This window comes from Calonectris borealis, chromosome 3 (genome assembly GCF_964195595.1).
Source record: "Calonectris borealis chromosome 3, bCalBor7.hap1.2, whole genome shotgun sequence".
NCBI classification, from domain to species: domain Eukaryota; kingdom Metazoa; phylum Chordata; class Aves; order Procellariiformes; family Procellariidae; genus Calonectris; species Calonectris borealis.
The window spans coordinates 47,548,868-47,566,781 of NC_134314.1; the positions used below are offsets into that span (position 1 = coordinate 47,548,868).

General features: G+C 41.6%; 1 protein-coding gene across 10 annotated transcripts in view; it reads right to left on the reverse strand.

Moving 5' to 3' along the window:
- Positions 1–15,646, reverse strand: part of ASCC3 (activating signal cointegrator 1 complex subunit 3) — a 285,630-nt gene extending 269,984 nt beyond the window's left edge. For 4 of the 10 annotated variants that reach the window (XM_075145563.1, XM_075145564.1, XM_075145566.1 and 1 more), the window contains exon 1: positions 15,553–15,645. The gene's annotated coding sequence lies outside the window, so the exon portion shown is untranslated. Of the gene's footprint in view, positions 1–15,552 lie in introns of all 10 variants that reach the window. The other 6 variants (XM_075145570.1, XM_075145569.1, XM_075145567.1 and 3 more) reach the window with 3 other exon arrangements.
- Between the last annotated feature and the right edge of the window lie 2,268 nt (positions 15,647–17,914).

The window sequence follows — 17,914 nt, forward strand, 5'->3', positions numbered from 1 at the left end:
AAAATTGCTAGCAATATTACAAAGGTAACTAACATTACTGGAGAAGTTTTCCACTTTATATTTTTACCAACTACTTACACTTTTCTCCCACTCTTGACCTTCCTGTTTTCTTCTATAAGCAAATAACAGAACCATCTCCTTCTCTTCTCCACTGAAGTGTTACAGAGATTATCGTCAAGGAGTTTTTGTTGTTGCTGTTTTGTTTTAACACTTACTTATTTTAACTCCTATACTCTTTAACAAAACAAGCCAGCTGCCCAGTAGGGCTAAGAGCAGGGGATTGCTCAAACTTAGGTACCTTAATTTTCAAGCTGAAAATGATGGAATAACAGAGCATTAACAGAATCACAGGTAAAAATCAGCAGTTGCACTACCCTAAAGTACCAGCTTCTGTAGCCTCTAGTAGTTGGTGTGTTATAGGTCCCTTACAACCTCGCAGCAGTCATTTAGTTTAAACTATTTAAGGAATATTAAGCCGTGTTACCAGGTTTTGCCTATATTGCCTATAATTCTTTAAACTATTAACAAGTTTCTTGCTATCTATGTAAACTTCTCATTTATAAAACCTGAAGAAGCTGTTATTGATTACTAATCTAATCAAAGAACATTATAAAGAAAAAGAGGCTTTAGACATTGGCAATTAATAGCAGGTTGCTATTGACCACATAGTATTTGGATCAAATGGCATTTTTACTTTCACTTGTCAAAGTGGAATCCTTTGAGATGAAAAGGAAGCTAAAAAGGCAAATGATATCCCAGACATAAGGCAATAAAAAAATAAAAAGGACCAATGCAGTAACTTTTTTTGTACTTTAAAGACATTTAAAAACCATTAAAATCAATATTAGCACAGGATTATCTAAATCAAACACAAAAGCAGCAAGACCGTAAGGACACATTAAAACATTTTAAATATATTCACATACAGAATATTTTACTTCTTTACACTACTGTGCAAGAGGAATAAAAATACATAAATCCTGAATCACTAAACTTTAGTGACATGCACACATTTTAGAATTGCTACAATTAACCTCAGCAGCTTCATTAACACAAAGGTAAACTTCATATTTTATTTACAAATCAGTCTCAATATTTTAAGAAACCCACATTCTATTGGTGTGTATTTCTCACTGCCATTTTAAAGAAATAAATAAAAGCATTAGATGAAAAAGCTATTTTACAACGATAGGGACAGTTGTATTAGATTCACTTAAACTTCTTATCCAAGCATGTTTGATGCAAACAGTACAAATACAGCACCTAGCACCGAAGTTGACAGCCAGGGATAATAGTGGTTTAATAATGTCTGGGACATTAATCATAAACAGCAGGCCAAAGCAAGATACTACAATATTAATATCTCCCAACTTCATATTTTGCACCTTTATAAGCAGTGTTATATGATGTAGCAACAATTGTACAGTTTCAGACATCTAATTTTCTGCAAAAGGCTCAGATAGCACACTGGAATTCTCTCAAGTTGTCTGGGTCGAATATTGCTGATCTCCAGTCAAGACCGGGTCAAACTTTGAAAGCGAGATGTCAAGATTAAGGAATATGTATTCAGGAAGAAATAGTGGCTGCCTGACACATGGTATTCACCTCAGTGAATACCAGAATTCAAACAAATGCTTCAGCATAATGAGGAGGCATAACAGTGCCTGTGTGTGCCATCATTCGGGTAAGAGACAATTTCAGGATCTTAATTATGTAAGTCACTAAACCAATCGCCGCCCCCCCCCTAAAAAAACAAAAAATGGAATTGCAAGCCATGCATTCAATACAGCATTAACCCTTTCCAGATTCTCTCTCTCACAGTCTTAGCCACGCACATGGGATTAAACACCAGCTGCCTAACACTGTTCCTGCCAGCATCAGCTGGAGAGGCGTTCCCTGTGATTACACCCGATACTGTTCTGGTGCGATGCCAAACATGTGGCTTGGCCCAATAACCTGTTCATTTTAGATGTGCTTTGAGATCATTACTAAGGATAGCTGTCGTTTCCAAAATCAAACAAAGTTTAAAACAACCTTTTTTTCAGAATAACTCATCTTTCTTTTCCAAGCACATAAGATGTAGTTCAATTGTTAGACTGAGAAATGTCTGCATTTTTACACCCCACCACCTTAACTTTTTCATTCCCTGCAGCGAGAGACAAACTGCATCCCAAGCAATTGAGACTTAAAGACTCGCCTTACATGTGGAGAGGCAATACAAGTGAATCTCCAACTTCAACATACATAACATGTATGTTCATTTAAACACTAGGCATGAGTCACAAATACAAGATAGGGGTGTGTGTGTGTGTGTTTGTTTTTGCTTTAGCTGACAGGTGGCTCTCTATGCCTCTCTCTTTCACACTGTGCTATCAACAGAGATTGAAAACAACCCCAGGGGGTTCACCTTACTCTGTTCCACAAAAGTTTGTCACTAAAGGAAAAGCAGGAGATGTATGGAAGGTAAATATGGATGTACGTGTCCAAAGGAAGTAAAGGGAGGATGAAAAACAATAGGTAAGTGAGAGAAAGAAAAAACCTTGGGGCCAACGACAGCTAAGTAATGCATCTCACTGAGGATGGCTGAGAGGACGTGAGATGCACTTCAGCAAAAATATCTGCTATAATAATGCATACATAACTGCATAACTGCTGTGATAAGACCATTCTAGAGCACCTCTTCAGATGGTAGCAAGAAAGCCTCCATAACACATTCCTGTAGTGAACAGCAAGCACACACAAGGATAAAGCCTCCAATGCTAACTACTGGCCACAGAGATGGCATTGCCAGGTTCTTTGCAATTCAGCTTCAGGAGGTAAAAGAATTGCTTATCACAGTTGCTAAAGATTCACAATAAAATTTTAATGGAATAAACAACTTGAGGTTACTGCACAGAAGTACAACTGTGCAACTACCTGCAAACAAAAATTTGTACTAGTAATAATCAGCAAGCGTAATAGGCTTATTGTAGCAGAAAACCACTAACAAAAGCTTTTATCTTTCTTCTGAGCTCTAATGGGAAGGCAAGAACAGAAAAAAAAAAAAAAAAATCTGTATTTCTCTGTTGCACATAGTCTGCTTTAAAAATAACCTTCTCCACAGATCAAGTCAAACCCTTAAATGTTACACGACCTGTGATAACAAGTAATCTTCATAAAATCAAAGAATACCAGGTTGGAAGTGACCTCGAGGATCATCTGATCCAACCTTTCTTGGGAAAAGCACAGTTTCGACAACATGGCCCAGCACCCTGTCCAGCCGAATCTTGAAAGTGTCCAATGTTGGGGAATCCACCACTTCCCTGGGGAGATTATTCCAAGGGCTGATTGTTCTCATTGTGAAAAATTTTCCTCTTGTATCCAATCAGAATCTCCCCAGGAGTAACTTGTACCATTACCCCTCGTCTTTTCCACGTGACTCCTTGTAAAAAGGGAGTCTCCATCTTCTTCGTAGCCACCCTTTAAATACTGGAACATGATGATAAGCTCTCCCCTAAGCCTTTTTTTCTCAAGGCTGAACAAGCCCAGTTCTCTCAGCCTTTCCTCATATGGCAGGCTTCCCAGTCCTTTGATCATCTTTGTGGCCCATCTCTGGACCCTCTCCAGCCTGTCCACATCTTTTTTGTACAGTGGGGACCAAAACTGAACACAGTATTCCAGGTGTGGCCTGACAAGCGTGGAGTAGAGTGGGATGACGACTTCTTTATCTTTGCTGGTGATGCCCTTGTTAGTGCAACCCAGCATCCCGTTGGCTTTCTTTGCTGCAGCAGCACGCTGTTCACTCATATTGAGCTTGCTGTCCCCCACACCCCCAGGTCCCTTTCCACAGAGCTGCTCCCCAACTAGGTAGATCCCAGCCTGTGCTGCACTCCTGGATTATGTTTTCCCAGGTGCAAGACTTTACCTTTTTCTTTGTTAGCCCACTCATAAGGTACTTGTTAGCCCGCTCTTCCAGCCTATCCAGATCTTCCTGCAGGATGGCTCTCCCTTCCGAAGTGTCCACTTCCCCATTCGGTTTGGTATCACCGGCAAACTTCATCAGGGTACACTTGATCCCATCATCCAGGTCATTTATGAAGATACTAAACAGCATTGGGCCCAATATCGATCCCTGGGGGACCCCACTTATGACAGGTTGCCAGTTTCAAAAGGAGCTATTTACCACCACCCTCTGGGTACGGCCCATCAGCCAGTTTCCCACCCACTGCACAGACCACTTGTCTAGACTGTAATGCATCAGTTTCTCTAGGAGGAGGCTGTGGGAAACCGTATCAAAAGCCTTGGAGAAATACAGGTAGACAATGTCCACCACTCGCCCCACATCAACCGAGCAGGTTACTTTATTGTAGAAGGTGATCAGGTTTGTCAAGCACCATCTGCCCTTGGTGAATCCATGCTGGCTTTTCCCAGTCACGTGCTTCATTTGACTTGTGATAGTCCCCAGGAGGATTCGTTCCGTAACTTTCCCAGGGATTGAAGTAAGATGGACATATAATTTCCTGGATCCTTCTTTAGCCCTTCTTGTAAATGGGGGTGACATTAGCCTTCTTTCAGTCTTCTGGGACGCCCCCTGATCTCCACGACTTCTCAAAGATTATGGAGAGCAGCCTTGCAATGATGTCAGCCAGCTCTCTTAGCACGCTTGGGTGGATATTGCCAGGGCCCATCGATTTGTAGGGGTCAAGCTCCTGTAATAGTTCACATACCAACTCTTCCTTCACTGACGGTGGGTCTGTGTTTACATCAACCTGGATTTTTGATCCCAAGGCCTGGGGCCCAACAGTGCTGGTAAAGACAGAGGTGAAGAAAGTGTTGAGAACCTCTGCCTTTTCAGCGTTGTTGGCGACTAATTCACCTCTCCTGTTTCACAGCGGGCCAATATTTTCCTTCTGTTTCTGCTTGCTGTTTACGTACCTGAAGAACCCTTTCTTGTAGTTTTTGACATCTCTGGCCAATTTCAATTCGAGCTGAGCTTTTGCTTTTCCAGCTGCATCTCTGCACCTGGCAATGCCCTTATAGTTCTCCACTGGTATTCGTCTGCTCTTCCATCTCTGGTACGCTTCTGTTATGTTTTTGAGCAGACTCAGAATCTTGCCCCCAACGGGTCTTAACTGTACTTCCACCATACCAAAGACCACAAAAGGTCTGAAGATTGCCACAAGAAAAGCTTACCAAAACAAGCTTTCCCATTCTAGCACTGCTTCTAAACCAAGCCGGGGAGTTGCTTCTTGGTCATCCACTCCCTCGCCTTCTCCCAGGAGAACAGTTTACAGGTACATTAGCCCTTTCAGAACATCAGGTGTCCCGTAACACTTCACTTCAAAACATTAGTGAAAGTGATCTGGGAGGGTGAACTGACCTTACATCACATAAAGGGAGAGAATGGATGCGTCTACATGTCAAAATCCTTCAGCAACCCAAGAAGAAAAGCAAGAACCAGAAAATAATCATACTGAAAAACATTCTTGCAAAGATATAGCTAATGGTATTATACAAGAAGCATTTAAGTGTAACTTAATTGTGAAAGAGGTAAAAATCATCACATTACAGCTCTTCTAGAAAGATTTGTTAAACACTATCTATACAAACCTATGTGAGCACCTTTATGCAACCAAGGCAGATTAATGTGAGGAATTATCAAGAAGAGTATCAGCTTCAGTGTGCAGTCAGGTTCATCTCTCATGGGTAACACACAGCTATGCCTGGACATAGACAACTATGACATATGGTGAAAATCCAAACGCCTTTTTGGAATTAGCTAGTAACATCCCATGAGCAGAAGAAATAACGACTCGGATTAATACCACTGAAGTTAATAAACCGGACCTCTACTTTGGCAGGGCAACAATATTACTTATTTTTATTAACTTTTTTTAATCATAAAGCTATAATACGAAATCACTTTTGGACAATACAAAATATCTTTAATTAACTGAAATATCAATGCATATAATAGAAGCTTACTGTTGGGATATCCAAAGCTCAGGAAGCAAGTAAAATTAACTGAATAATTAGCTTTCAAAAGACAAGATAAATTACACTTGGCTCCTGGGCTTGGTGTACTGCTAAGATCAGGTTCTGCTTTTTATTTTCTTTTGAGGAATGTTTCTTATGTCTGGTACACTGAAGAAAACAAACTCCAAAGGACTCTTCAAGGGAAATGGGACTACCAGAAGGAAAGCAATTCTACTTCACCCTCCAGCTTCTTCAGCAGCATAAAATGAGTAAGACCAAAAGGATATATTTATTTAACAGACGCATACCTGAAAGTGCAGAATACCAAACTGTGTATCCAATTACTACAATTAGGATACCTAAGTCATACTGTTCATGGTAGGTACATCTTATTCTTAATTTAGTTAATTCTGCTTTGGCATTCTCCATAGAAGGAAATAACTAACTAGATTTTTTTATATTTCAAATCAAGCCTGACTAGCATGCGTTTGCTTAAGAGAAGGGACAAATCTAACTTCATTTAAACAATAAACCTTCAGCAGATGCTACAGAAATAGTAAAGATACCATACAGCTTCTGTTCATTATCAGTGAATTGGATTGAAAACTGTGCTCAAAAACCAGAATATGCTTAATTTTTCTCCTCTCCAACACTCCCTTCCATCTCCATTCTTACAACACTAAAATATTCAGTCCTACAAATACACCTTGGGATAGTCCGGAGCATTTCACCACTTCAAACTGAGGGCTGAGGAATGTTTTTTGCCACTGCTTCTTATGAAAACAGCATTGGTCCATGCCTTCTGGAGGAAACTATTCTGGAAAACTCAGCACTCACACCTGCCCTTGAGCCTTAGGAGGCAGTGGGGGGGGAACTACCTGTTTCTAATCCTGGCCCCTAAAGCATAATTGCAGATACAAACCCTACACATACTACCAAAGTTTGCCTACCTTGCCTAGATTAATCTTAAAAGTAATGAATGTAAAGGTTGCTTTTAACCAGGTCTAAGGTCGAGCTCCTAAACAACTGGAAGCAAGACCGGAAAGCAGAAACAAAGTCTTCAGCTTCATTACAGAATAACTTTGACAAATCGTTTGTTAGAAGGTCTACTATTCTCACCCTGATCCCCAACAAGCATCCCAGGGAATCTGTACAAGAAACTTTGCATTTTAATACTGCCCCCAAGAACTCTATGGACTCATACCTATGTAATTTACTATGAGAGTACCTCACCTGTCTACTGTGGTTATGTTTACAACACACACGTAAACAGACACAGACAGAGAAGTACCACACAAAGCCTAGAGCCCATTTCCTTCAGGGCATTCAGGCACATGCATGTACATTTTTCTCTCCAAAACCAGCTGTGATTTCGGATAGAAAACCAACAATGTGAAAACATTTCTGAAGACCTGTGCCTGTGTCGTGGTTTAATCCCAGCCGGCAACTGAGCACCACACAGCTGCTCGCTCACTCCCTCTCTGCCAGTGGGATGGGGGAGAGAACTGGAAAAGTAAAAGTGAAAAAAAAACTTGTGGGTTGAGATAAGAACAGTTTAATAATTGAAATAAAATAAAATAGCAATAATAATAATGATGATGATGATAAAAGAATATACAAAGCAAGTGATGCACGATGCAATTGCTCACCACCTACCAACTGATGCCCAGCCATCCCCAAGCAGCAGCCCCCGGCCAGCTTTCCCCTAGTTCATATATTGAGCATGATGTCATATGGTACGGAACATGGACCTGGCCAGTTTGGGTCAGGATTATGATCATGTGCACACTCCATTGTAAAGATATAGTAAATATCTTCCCAATAATACACAGCAATTGGGAGCTGAAAGCTGTGCATTTTATCCAAAATTCATCTCTCTAAAAAGTATTTTAATTCTTAATATACTAAGATGATGCTAATAAAACGTCACAGATAAGCATCCCCTAAATATTAGTTACCAGGCTGCTGCATTTAAGTCCTGTATCAATACATTAAACACACATATTTAAACTTTGCTAAATTTGAGTAGATTTTAGCCCTATGCTATTCCTCAATCTTTCTAACACTCTTAAAGTCTCCATCAATCTTTCTAACACTCCTAAAGTCTCCATCAGCTTTTCTTACCAATGTGGCGGTACCAACCTGCCAAAAACTCTCAGTCCCCAGTAACTCCTGATTTCCTGAGAAACATCATGATTTATGAATACACAGAACTTCATGCTTTTTAACAAAACTCTCTAAGAACACAAAATAACCAAGATAACTTTTCCCAAATCCCCAAACTGTAAGGCACACACAAAACATACAGATCTACACAATGTAAAACAGACAAATTCTACCAATTTTGTTTTCTGACCACACTTTGGCATTTTGAGGGCTATCGATTACTGGATAGTTAATTCCTGCTTTCTGCATAAAACAGCTAACAAGAAATCCTGACATGCCTCCTCTTTCAAAGTGATTTCTGGTTAGTCTTCCAAGTCAGATGACTTACCGATCATCTCTGCCGATGACCAATGTCTTCCATAAGACAACCATTTATTTGTTAGCACTATGCTACCCCTCAGTCTTTCTAACATGCCTTCTAAAAGTCTCTGTCAGCTTATTTACTTTTCCAAACGTATGTCCACATGAATGAACCCCTCACGGTCTAGCAGCCCTCTCTTATTGGATGCACATTACGGCACACTGAAGGTTCAGTCCAGCTCAGGGGTTAAAAAAATGAAAGTTTGTATTTCCTATCAGAAAAGCAAAGAGAGGCACATTCAAAATAGAGCTTGCTGTTTGACATAACATGGTCAAATACTGAAGTGCAGGGAAGATGCATACCGATTCCCAAAAATCAACCTATCAAGACAAGCTTTTCCAGTTGAGGAAGTGCTGAAAGCACAGTCTAAACCACCCCGGCCTTCCATGTACCTTTTGGGGGTGCCTCCCTTCCTCCTACTGCCTGAAGGCAGTACTACCTCCTCCCCTGCAAAGAGAGTTGTAAAGAAACCCAAGGTTGTAACAGACATACCAGAAGCTGTCCCAAGGCAGACAACTGCCCACTTTTTATTTGGCTTAAATATAGATTATTATAATCTGTTATTTAAAGTTGGTAGGATGTAGGGAAAAAAATGGCCAAAATTTCAGCCTAAAAATCTATGAAAAAAAATGCAAGGAGCATCTTTTCAAGTATACCCCTTATAGCCTGAAAACATGCATCCTTCCTTTTAACCCTTCTATCATGAAAAAAGAGTTAATTAAAAATACATTTAAACAACACTCAACTATTGAATAGACACATAGTCCCATAAAGTAATATTAGAGACAGTCCCTTACCTTCTCTTCAGAGCTCACATGCTACGTAGGCATTTCAAACAGCACACCAGCTATTTCATGACCAGCAAATAACCGCTTCCTAATTGATAATTTATTATTATTACAGTTTAGAATTAGAACTTAAAAAAAAAATAGTGCTGCATTCCTGTAATATTACAATGCGTGCAAACTAGAATCAAAACTAACAGCTGCTGCCCACCCTTCCTGGGCTGACTGCCTATAGTGTTGGCAACACATGCAAGAGGATTCTTTGAGAAAGACACCTGTATGGTTTCCTACAGTGAGGAAACCCCTGACCATCTTTTCACAAAGCTTGTAAACATCAGAAATGTGTGCTTATTCCATGAGAAAATGGGGAGGAGAACAAAAATTGAGGCATAATGTTACTATTCTTGGCTGATTTAATGAAAAGGAAAATAGCCCCTATGTCTCTAGTAGTCTGAGGAGGTTAAAGCACGGTTTTTTCCAGTTGTGCAATTTTTAAAATGGTTACATTTCTAGAAATGCAGTCATATTCTGTTAGAATGTATGTAAAATTTCTTAAAACGTGTTTTAGTAAAATGGTACTGTAAGCTGAGAAATACACACATATTAGTCGAGATTCTCCTATTTAACAATTAAGAGCCTTTGAACGAGTATCATCAGTATTTAGCACAGCAGGTACACAAACTGTTCAGATTTATAGAATCAACTTTTAAAGACTCCCCATAAACAAAAATGCCACACTTACAAGAAAATTATATAATCAAGCATGTTATTTATATTCATGCTTCAGAGGCAACACAGCTCTGTACCCTATGATGTCACACTCAGCAATAAAAGCTCAGGGAAAGGAGAAGCAAGGGAGGGGACACACATCCGCGCTTATGGTATTTGTCTTCCCGAGAAACTGTTACACGTCTCCTGTTTTCTCCCCATCTCGCAGCAGAAGGGAGTGAGTGAGAGGCTGGGTGGGCATTTGGCTGCTGGCTGGGGTCAACTCACCACAAATAATAAATTTCTTGAAAGAAATGGAAGAGAGGACTTTCAGGGATCCTCTTTACTCTTCCCTAATCTTTCAAGGAGAGGACAAATTGTTCCCCCTTAAAGCAGCAGCTAAGATTAATGCCTTCACATTTCTTGAACAAATTAATCGGAATCCAGTTTCCAAATACAGACTCACTAAGCCACTCAGTTCAGCAGTCTTCACCAGTTTCAAAGAAAGGAGTGGTTGATATAGATAGAAATGTTTCTGTCTATGTTTTAAGAAATATTTGAATGCATGCAAGTCAGGCACTACTGTACAAACCCATCTACTCATTCTCACAACTTTCTCAGAATTCAGTTTACAACTGGAAAACTAAAATTTACTCCACAAATCACCCGATAAATGCTTCAACCACCAACCCATCATTCCATGATCATCTATTCTTACTGTATGATCAGCTTACGATTAAGATTCAGGCCTGTAATATCAGATTCAGTTTATTTTTCAGGCCAAACTTTCAACATGCCTTTGGGCAAGCAAGAGTAACAGATGGCTCAGAGTAAATACATGCCATAGAACAAATGATGGGAAAGTCTAGGGAGGTGTATAATCCATATTCCTAAACTACGATCCTAAACTCCGCATACAATGAAAGGGGAGAACTAGCAACTTTCCCCTCCCTAAAATATCAGTTAGGTAAAACATTCTCCATCTTCCTGTTTCTTCTCTAGCATCAACAAGATTTAACAAGCCAGAAAAAGAATAGGAATTTTAATATGCATCTCAAAGAGAAGTGCTCAGCTAGAGGCCGGCCACCAAACTCTAGTCCACATGTTAACGTACTGAATAAAACACAGAAAACACCAACTGCCCTTTCAGTAAGGACAAACTGGTAAATGCCCAAGCAGTCCAGCATAGCCACTGTAGCCTAATTAAGTCTTTCTTGGTTTCTCCCTAGCCTAATGGATTTTCAATAAACTATACAAAGTTGTGTACAACTTCAAGAGGAATATTCTATACCAAGTGACTGGAATAACCTCAAGGAACACAGGGCATAGGGATCTTTCACACCACTGTTAATTGAGTGAGCACTGTTACCACAGAACCAGAGCACACTGTTACTTCTTCCTTCAATCACGTTTTTAGGTGTCTGCGCAAAGTCTTGGGGTGGGTTGATCCTGGCCAGCAGCCAAGCAGCCACACAGCCGCTTGCTCACCCCCCACCACAGTGGGACAGGGGAGAAAATAGGAAGAACAAAAGTAAGAAAACTTATGGGTTGAGATATAGACAGTTTAATAGAGGAAAGAAAGGAAAAAAAAAACCACAAGCAAATGAAAGGAAATCGTTCACCACATCCCACAGGCTGACCAATGTCCCACCAATCTCCAAACAATGGATACCCTGGAACCAAGAAAACCCTTTCTTCTTCCTCTACCTCAGTTTTTATTTCTGAGCATGACAACACATAGCATGGAATATCCCTTTGGCCAATTCAGGTCGGCTGTCCCAGGTGTATCCCCACCCAACCTCTTGCCCACCCCTGCTTACTCGCTGTGCAGGCAGGGTGAGAAAAAGAAAGCCTTGATGCTATGCAAGCACCGCTCAGCAACAGCCAAAACATTGGTGTGTTATCAACACTGTTTTAGCCACAAATCTAAAGCACTGTGGCTATGATGGAAGTTAACTCCTAAACCCAGTACAAGAACGTACTCACATTGCTTTGTGCAAACAGAGGCGATCAAATTCCTCAGAGAGAGATAAGCATAAAGAATGCCCTGACTGTAGATCCCCATAGGGATTGTGCTTGCAATAAACATGAAATTGCTCATTTCTGTGACATGAGGAGGTGTTTAAAAAGCAGGAATGGGTAAATACAGAATGACTGACTATTGCACTAATGTAAGAATAAGGAGGTACATGATAAAACTGAATATTAGGGTGAAAACAATACCAAACGGAATGCCTTTCCTATGTAGAACATAATTAAATCTGGGAATTCATTGCCACAAGATGCCAAAAAGACTAGAAGTTCAAGCATGCTCAAAAAGAATTAGATGAAATAACGGAAGTCAGATACCTTGATAGTTACTGAACTCAACAGCTTAGAGGCAGATCATCAGTTATTTAAATCACCAACTACTGAAAGGTAATGCAAAAGCAAAGGCATCACTGTATGTTTTCCAATTTCTTTTTTCAGTACATCCTAAGCACCTGCTACCGGCCGCTACAGGAGAGAGACACTAGATACACATTTTGTTTGAAAACAAGAGCTACAGGGTGAGATGACAACAGAGATTCTGAGGATTACAATCTGGGATTTAGGAACCTAATGTCTCTAAATCTGTTTGTGGGTCCAACTCTTGTTTCCTTCTCTTCTTAGTACAGACATCAGCCATCATATTTCTAACACAGTTCCAACTACAAATTATAGGTCATTTGTTAAACTGCTTTAATTTAAAAATTTAAGTTTGTCCAAACTAGAAAGTAGATTTTGGTTTTTCTTCTTTCTCCAAACATTGAAGCATAATTAGGCTTAAAAAAAATGCGTAAGCTGGAAAGTGCTCACCACCAACTTCAACAACTGTTACTAAAAACAATTTACCAGGAAAACATTAAGCTGTTATTTGCAGTAATGACGACTTCCAGCAAATTTTGTAGGGGGAAAAAGAAACCTGTTCAGTACTCAAAACACTAGTATGAGCTAGAATTAATCACACATTTAACAGCTTCCAAATAAACTATACATTATAACTATCCAGCGAGAGACAACATGTGCCCTTCCTTTCCCCAACCACCTCCCCACCTCAATAGCAGCTCCTATGACTATGCAAGAGAAGAGGAATGAAACACTCAGGAAGAGCATGGACCAGCCTGAACTCAGTTCAGTATTTATAAAGGGTAACTTCTTTCAGAGAAAGAGTTGTAGTTTAGCAAGAACCTGCAGAAATACACCCTGGTACTTTACAAAGGACAAATTTTCTATTAACTCTGTAAAAAAAAGATTTTTCAACTCTAAATGTTCTTCCTGACAATAGAATTAAGACTACACTTACTAAATCTGTAAATGATCCTGAGATACAAGGGACTGCAACTATTTTAGGGGCCAAATTACAATCATCCTGAAAGAACCATATCCAACATGGATAGTAAAACATATTACTTTAAAGCAAGAGTAAGAAACCACAAAAACAGAGGATGCCAAGAAACAACACATTAGTTGCAGTTTTGCAGAATCACATCTATAGACTACAGCAAGGGACAATCATCATGTCATCTGTCCATGCTGGAAACATGGAAAGCCAGGAAACATGAATATTTAAAGACAAGAGTGAGGTCTTAAAATATACCAAGTTGTCCTTCCACTAGTCAGTATTAAAAGACTCCACTAGAGTACTGCTGTCTTTGTTGCACACCCTGTCTCTACAAAGACATATACCAGTTTAGAAGGATGCAGTGGAGGGTAACAAAAATTACCAGCAATGTAGAAGACATTACCTACTAGGAAAGATACAACAAACTCAGGTTAGACAGATTATTGGCAAAAACATGTTAATATATTTCAAATACATACACGTTAGCTACACAAAGGAAGGAAGAAGAAAACAAAGAGGTGAAAAGGAGCAGTGTGCTCTCCTCTTAACTTTAAAACCAGAAAGCCTACCTAAGTATCACTTCAGGTTTAGCTTCAAAGAAAGGTCCATAAACACAGAACTGCCAGAACAAAATATTGTCATTTGACAATTTCTTACCTTCTTTCTGACTCAATGGAACTAGAGATCTCACCTCTTCCAAAGGCCAAGCTAGCTTTTAGAGAAAACTGAGCAGGTCTAACATTTAAACTAATATATACAATGCATAAAGGCCCTAGTTGGGAGTTGGTCAGTGTTCCCATATAAATGGGAAGAGAGTTCCTCCAAATATCTACACACCTAATTCCAGGATGATGCAAGTTTATTCTGTCATGGCCAGAAGCAAGTCAGATCCCAAGGAAATTATTTTATTACAGCATCTGCTGAAAAACACTGTGTGTTCACTTAGACTCAGCACCTCACCAATATAATTAATGTGGTCTTCGGATGAAAGTCAGCTTGCACCTGAACTGACGGATGGTTTGGTTTTCTTCCTCCTAAAAATTTATCTCTGCAACCTACCATGTGGAACATACATAACCCTTGTTGCATCTTCTCTGGAATTTCTAATACTTTTTCTACTCATTGACTACACTCAAGTCAAGTCTATCCTCAAGAAAATAACTAAGCCTGACTATTAGATCTCTTCTCTGCAAAACTGAAGAATAACAGTTCCATTTCAATAATACTATTTCACAGTCAATTCTTTAAAAAGATTGTAAAGGGTCTACACAAATGTTAGTATATTAAAAACAATGAAACCTAAATTCAGAACTCATAAAAGCTTTTAAATAAAGGTATTACTTGAATTCCAACACCATACACTTTCCTGAAGCACCTGAAGGGTAAGGCTTAGGATGCTAGAGATCGTCATGCATTTTACAAGCAAAACTGTCAGTTTACTATTACCAACCAAAATGAAGCAAGTAGTAGTCAAAAGGGAAAAACACTCTACATGATCACGTGCTGGTCTTTCATTCTTCATTTCTAGTTCTCTACGGTTATTAATACCAGTAGTAAGTACTGAAAGTATTCAGACCCGTTCAACACCTGTGCCATTTCCCACTTGACAACACTCCCGTTACCCCTATTTCAATAAACACACTGAGAAGGAGACCAGAAGCTAACGAGAGGAGAACGGGACCCGGCCTTTATTAGTGATCTTGTACCACCCGCGGAGGTGGAGCACACGCATGCAGACGGCAGGCCCCGGCCCCGCTGCCGGCCCAGGGCACCCCGCCCGCCCGCCGCGGCTGGCCCTGCCGCTGGGCCCCCACCGGGAGGCGGGCCAGGGGGAGGCAAGGCCTGGCACCGGCCAGCGGCCTCGCTGCCCCGCCGGCAGCCCGGCACCGCCCCCCTCCGCCCTCTCTCCCGCCGGGGCGGCGGGCAGACCCGCGCACCGGCGGGAGGACGCGCACCGCCGCCGGGGCAGGCCGGGCCGGGCGGTCACGCTCCTCACCGAGGGAGCCAGACCACGGGTCCGCACCAGCCGCGGCGGAGAGCAACGTTCGCCCCGTCTGCCGGAGCGCGGCGAGCTCCGGCCGCCACCAAGGCCGCCGCCCGCCGCGGCCAGCAGCCCCCGCGCCGCCCGCCGCCGGAGCCCGGCGAGTCCCAGCCGCACGCCCTCCCGTCTCGCGCAGCCGCCCGACCCCCGCTCGCCCGAGCCCGCCGCGCACCTGCCTTCCGGCCTGCCGGTTCCGCTGCCGCGAAGAGCCGGCGCGGCGCGACACTGCCGTAAAGTGAGCAGGCGGGGCGGGCCGTGCGGGGCCGTGCCCATCGCGGTGCCGCGGCCCGGCCCGCTCACCCGCCTCGAGGGGCTCTCCACCGTCCGCGCCCAGGACGTGGCTCTGCCCGCCCCCCGCCCTCTTCCTCGCCTCTCCGCGCACCGGAAAGCTGCCGCCGTGCACAGGCCTACCCCGGCTTACAGGCCGCTCCTCGCCTTGCTCCCCGCCTGCGCTAGCGCCGTCCGCTGCCCTGCCTGTGTAGAAAAATGCGTCTCCCGGAGGTGCTGCGGCTGCTGTGCCGCCGGCTGCGCCCGCCCGCACCAGTTGTTCCCTGCGGGATCAAATACACCGTGGGGGCAGCTGCCGGCAGCGTTTCTGCTTTCGGGCTTTCCCGGACATGGGTTTCCGTGACTTTCAGCCCTCTGTGCTCTTTACCGGCTCGTCCATCACTGCAGGCTTACTGCTTCCCAAACCACGTCTGTACAGCGGTGTGTGCCTTAACGTGCTCTTCCACGCTTATTTATTCAGTCTTGTGTGTTCCTGAGCAATGGGGTTTCTAATCCAAAGGCACCACAGTAAAATGACGCTAAAGACCAAGCTGTGCAGTGAGAGAGGGGAAAGAAGAATGAGCAATGTCAGATAATTTTAGGACAAAATCAAGTTGCAAGGAGAAAAATGCTCACTCTAGCGTGCTTGCGTGTCTGTACGCAAATACATCTGGACTCTAAGAGGCCTCCAACTGGATAACAGTTACCATTCAGATGATTTATTTCTGACTTCTGTCTTCTCAAGTGTCTTTTCTTGTGCTCTGTCTTGCAAAGCAAAGCATGTAACGGCACTATCTTCTCAGATTGCTGAACTGCTTTCATCCCTGCAATTCTAGCAAGTATTCTGCTCATATAAAAGAAGGCAAGCACTCATGCATGTATGTGCCTGTGTGTGTATTGTTGTAGAGTTGGAGATGTTCAAAAACACACTCCCAAGAAAATAGTAACATACTCCATGCCTTGCTAAAAAGAAGGAAACAGACACAGTTTAGAGGAATCATAAAGTGTGTGTATCTTGGGTTTGGTAGATAGTCATGCTGGTAGATAGGAACTGGTTATAATGTTTCTAGACCACTTACCCTTAGAGTGTTTGACTAATCTAAACACTGGAAATCCAGAATTTTTGCCACTTCAATTCAGTCAGCATGTTATTAAAAACCTTCATAGTGGACTAGCAAAGAGTAAGTACTGTAATTAAGCTCCTGTAACTTGATGCTAGATACCTCAGGATTTCAATTTTTGTAGCATCAATTTTACAACCACATTCTCAAAGCAAATGTGAAGTTTTATAAATACAGTATTTTATATTTCTGGTGCATGGATCTGTCAGGCAAAGGTAAATGTAATTTAAAAAGAGAGCATCCTAATGTGATTAAAACAGAGAGCAATCCTCTTACAAATTCTTCTAATACTCTTCACTTTTTAAGGAATGTTTTCATACTCTTTCTGAGCACAAATTTTTAATGGAGAATAAGGACTAGTCATTGGGATATTGCTTTCCTTAAGGTAGGAGGAAATTCTGTTACAGACTTGTGAGTCAAAGCTTAACAAATACTACAGTTCTGCTCTTCCTGACTTCTTGAAAAATGCACTTCACATAGAAGCAAATTTCCAGCCTAATCAAACCAAGACTTTTTTTCTTACCATAGAGGAGAGACTCAGGCAATACTGAGGCAAAATGTATGCTTCCATTTGTAGACAAAACCTGGTATAACTTGAATGTTTTCTAATAGATAAACAGCAATACAGGAATACTTAATAATGAAGGATATCTTTATTTTTTTAATAGACATTCAGGATGAATTCTACAAAGCTAGGCTTTGCAAGGAGTAACTTGGCTTTGCAAGGTCATGTTACCCACGGATCTCCTAAGATCACAGGCTTTGTAGCTTCATCTGTGTTGCACTCAAAATCTTGTTTATGGGCAAAAGAGAACTCGCCATATATAGGACCAAGAATTGACTTTCAGCCCAATTAATGTTTTAACAGTCTAACGGTCCAAGTTATCTCCTAGAGAAAAGTCTCTCTTTTATAATGCAGTTAAAACCTTCTTAGTGTCTACCCTTTTCTTTTGTGTTATGGTCACCTTTCAAATGTTCTGCTGGATCCTAAGGGACATATCTGTCCCTCTCAAGGAGAATGCAGGAGGGGCTTACAAGATGACAGCATCATGAGGTCTTCCCTCAGGATAATGTTCCCATTGAGGGGTTTCTTTTTTTTTTACCAGGAGGAGCACAATGTTCCTGCTTTCTTCCTCCCATCTTGTA